We start from the raw sequence: 5,095 nt of genomic DNA on the forward strand, positions 1-5,095 counted from the left end.
ATACAGAAGAGTGAGTTCCCTTGACCTCACAATTATTTCAATCTATTACATCCCTTTACCCTTAGAACACAATAACACATCTCTCAATAGAACAATTGATAGTATCCTAAAATCACCAATTATATTGTAACATGAACACTATGGTAGATTACATCCTTACAAACAATGCACAATATGCTACAACATAATCAAAATACAAAACAATAATGTCAAAGTCCTTTTGACCTTTAGAATCATAGGTCTAACTTATTTGGGACTTTGATTGTCCTGCTTGACCTTCTCAGTGGCTTTTGATTTGGTGACTCAAGATTCTGACCATCTGGATTCTCTATCTCAGGAGGTCTAGGATTTAAATCATTAACTCCAGAATTTACATTTTCTGACTCCAGACAACTTGGTTCACTCATATCAACAGAACTTGGTTGTGGAACAAACTGAGTTGGTGTGAACTGATCAGACTTGGTGGGATTGACAGATTCACACTTATTATCTGCACAAGTTATTTTTAACTTTATAAGACACAGGTCCTGTACATTGAACAATTTGACCTGGTATCCATTTTTCCTTTCTCCCATAATTTCTTAGATACACATTCTCATTAACTGCAAATTCTCTTTCAATGGATGATTTGTCATGATTTACTTTTTGTGTATGTTGATGTTGGGAAACAGACCTTTGAACAGTTGGATGTAGTAGGTCAAGATGAGTTTTAATTTTCCTACCACATAGCAATTCACATGGTGCAACACCTGTTGTTATATGAGGAGTTGTGCGGTATTTGGTTAAGAACCTGTTTACTCTTTCTCTAAGAGAAAACTTGTTACCGGTATTCATTTTTACCATAGCGGTTTTGAATATGCCTACCGCTCTTTCAGCTAAACCATTCCCAGCAGGATGATAGGGGGATGTGGTTATATGCTCAATACCATTTGCCACACAAAACAGTTTAAACTCATGAGCTGTGAAACTAGGCCCATTATCTGAAACAATTTGATCTGGTAATCCATGAGTTGAAAATATTTCCTTAAGTTCTATAATGGTATCATTTGCAGTGATTGTGTTCATGATTTTAACTTCTAACCATTTAGAATGTGAATCAATAACAATTAAGAACATTTTGTTCATGAAAGGTCCTGCGAAATCTATATGTATACGTTTCCATGGTTCAATTGGCCAGTCCCAGTTTTGCAAAGGTGCTGTAGCTGGTTGATTTGAATGTTGTGCACAGCTTGAATAAAGTTTTACATATTTTTCAATATCAGCATCCATATGTGGCCACCAGAACCATGATCTTGCTAGACTCTTCATTTTGGAAGAACCAAGATGAGTATCATGTAAAGTTCTTAAAACTTCTTTTTGTAACATTTTGGGGATAATTACTCTTGACCCCCATAGTATACATCCATCTTCTAGACTTAACTCTGTTTTTCTTATTTTATATGGCTTTAAGTCATCATTCACAGACTCTTCAGGCCAACCATTCTTACAGTACTCATATACTTTTATTAAGCACTCATCTTTTTGTGTTTCTCTCTTAATATCATTCACATTTATATTGGAGTTATCCATGATAGTGAAGAGAACAAATACATCTTCTGGTACATAGCTCAGGCTTTGGTTTTTTAAAGGTAATCTACTAAGACTATCTGCACTATTCTCAGATCCAGGTTTGTATTTCAATTCATAATTGTATGCAGTTAGTGTGATAGCCCATCTTTGAATTCTTGGTGAGGCATGCTCAGGTAGGGTTTTGTTTTCTCCAAATAAACCTAGCAATGGTTTATGATCTGTAAAGATGGTGAACTTCCTACCAAACAGAAACTTATGAAATTTCTTAACACCAAAAATGATGCCTAAGCCTTCCCTATCTAACTGAGAATAATTTTTCTCAGCCTGATTCAAAGATCTACTGGCAAAAGCAATGGGTCTGTCACCCTTCTCATCCATGTGGGACAAGACTGCTCCTACACCATCTGGTGAAGCATCACATGTTAATATAAGTCTTTTCCCTGGGTCATAGTGAGTTAGTAAGGTGTCAGCAGACAAAGCCTCTTGCTGTATTAAAAGCAGCTTCTTGTTGTTTACCCCAGTGCCAAGTTGCATTTTTCTGTAGCAGCTTGTACAGTGGTGATAGTTTACCAGACAGATTTCCTATGAACTTTGCATAGTAATTTATCAAGCCCAAAAAAGCTCTTAGTTGTTGGGTATTTTCAGGTTTGGGTGCTTCTTTAATGGCTTTTGTTTTCTCAGGTTGAGGTCTGATGCCTTGTTTGCTCAATATATAACCAAGAAAACTAATTTCTGTCAGCATGAATTGACATTTATCTTTGTTTATCTTTAAACCTTTTTCACCAACAATTTTCAATACTTTATCAAGTGTTTTAAGATGTTCAGTGTCATTCTTACCAGTTATGTACACATTGTCAAAGTACACACAAACATTTGGAATATCCTTAAAAATACTGTCCATGACCGCTTGGAAAATTCCAGGGCTAGATGATATGCCAAAACATAGTCTTTCATATTGGTAGAGTCCTTTATGTGTGTTTATTGTCGTATAGACTTTTGAATCTGGATGCAGTTCTAGTTGAGTGTAAGCATGACTAAAGTCTAATTCAGTGAATTTGTCTCCTCCTGCCAAATTCAAAGAGATTTCCTCAATGTTAGGTATAGGGTACCTATTTAGCTCTATTTGCTTATTCAGTGTAGTTTTATAATCTCCACAAATTCTTATAGAACCATCCTTCTTTAACACTGGCACAATGGGTGTCGCCCAATCGGAATAGTCTACCTTCTTTATAATGCCATTAGATTCCAATCTACTTAGCTCATTTTCAATTTTATTCCTCATTGCATAAGGTGGAACTCTAGCTTTGCAGTATCTTGGATTTGTGTCTTTAATGCTTAACTTCACTGTTCTATCATTTAGTAATCCATGATTACCAAAAACACATTTATTTTCAGATATTACTTTATCTAGTGAAGTAAGACTAGATTCTTTTACATTCTTCAATGAACAAATACTCTCCCAATTTAACTTAAGATCACTTAACCAGTTCCTACCTAGTAATGGCGGTCCATTTCCTTCAACCACAAGAAGAGGAAGTTTAACACTTTGACCATTATAACTTACATGAACCATACACTCTCCTATTACCGGAACATTGTCACCAGTGTATGTTGTTAGACACTTGTGACATGGCTGTAGAGGCACTGATCCTCCTGTGACAGCGTCAAAATCTTTCTTTGTTATGACTGTTAGAGATGCTCCAGTGTCAAGTTGGAAGCTGATGCTCTTACCGTTGATATTAACTTGTACATTGATGGGAGCATGACTTATTGATTTAACAGAGAACAGGTTGAAATCCGGCTGCGAATCAGTTTGAGAATTTTCACTGGTAGAGTGGTTCATTGGTTGGGTTAGGTAGTCTTGGTGAGAGTTAACATAGTGCTGCCTTTGGTTGCGGTACTGTCTTGACTGGCTAGATTTAGCAACAGACGAAGACTTTGCAAAGCAGGCCTTGGCAATGTGACCTTGCTTACTGCACTTATAACAAGTTGCAGACTTGAACTTGCACCGATGAGATGCATGGGGACCTTTGCATCGATGACATTTTTGATAATTATTACTAGATTTAGATCTAGGATTTGAACGAGCAGGCTGTTTAGCATAAGTTGGAATGCTCTGATGGGGTTGATGTTTATTGACTAACCTGCTGTTTACTGCATGGATCTCTGAAGGTGCTAAAGATCTCGCCGCATCAGATGACTGCTGGAATGAAGTTGCTAGTTGTATTGCTTTTTCTAATGTTAGATCTGACTCGAGCAGCAACTTTCTTTGAATATCAGGGCTGTTTACACCTGTCACAAACTTTTCACATAGTCTGTCAGACAGCGTATCGCCGAATTCACAAAATCTACTTAAATGACGTAAAGCAGCAACATATTCTGATATTGACTCGTTTGGTTGACGAGTCCTACTGTCAAATCTAGCTCGACATAGAAACTTTGATGGGGTAGGCGCATGGTGGTCTGTTAGCAATTTGCTCAGCTCGTTAAAGCTCTTGGTAGTTAGACCAGCTGGTGTGCATAAGTCTTTTAGTAGCCTAAATTGTTGAGGCCCTATGACTGTTAACAAAACAGCTCTCTTTTTGGCTTCTATCGTCACGTTGTTTGCTTCTAGGTAAAAGCTTAACCTCTCTAGGTAATCTTGAATGATTTCATCATTCGCATCAAATTCTTTTATTTGGCCATACAGCGCCATTATTCTAGAAATAATTAGCTAATAAGCTCTAGCAAACCTCTTTTTTGCGTAAGTAGGTGCTCTTTCTAGTAGATGTTTATCCTTCGTCGCCAGTTATAATAGATTGACGACAGAAGCCTGTGGTTGTATATAACACGTTTAATGGGTCTAACTACATCACGATGGTAACACACAGAGAGGACGGGAGGAAGTACCCAAGGGACATCACTCAAGATAACAATATTATAAATATAACTAATACAGAAGAGTGAGTTCCCTTGACCTCACAATTATTTCAATCTATTACAGCAACATTAAGCCTCTGCCTTGTTGCCTAATTAAAAACTAAAGCCTATTAAGCCTTTTCCTAATAAGCCTTTGGCCTAATTTAATAACTTAGCCTAGGCCTATATAATATATAAATAAGCTAAACTACTTGTAAGACCTAATAGACTAATGACTAAGAGAGTGCAGGCCCCTATCCGATATTATATAATATATGCTCTCGATATCATAATATCGAACACTGATTACATTAATTTACATAAGGCTATAACATCTTAACTCTAATGGCTAATACTATTTCTACTAATAAAATAGGCTTGGTCTAGTTTTAACTTATGACAATTATAATATTTTTAGTAGATGGCTGAGCCTTAAATTTAAATACTAAAATAGATTTAGCCTACTATCATACTACTCTGCCTATTGTTGGTCTAATTAATAATTTATTTTTCATTTAGAATTTTAGATCTCCAATACATAACTGGCCTAGGTCCTAAATAAATTATTTTTATTCTATTGAGCCCTTAATGTATAAGATATGATCTGTTTTTTTAATAAAAATAAGCC

Source organism: Physella acuta, unplaced genomic scaffold (assembly GCF_028476545.2).
Source record: "Physella acuta isolate Inbredline_101_S28 unplaced genomic scaffold, ASM2847654v3 ptg000602l, whole genome shotgun sequence".
Classification (NCBI taxonomy): domain Eukaryota; kingdom Metazoa; phylum Mollusca; class Gastropoda; family Physidae; genus Physella; species Physella acuta.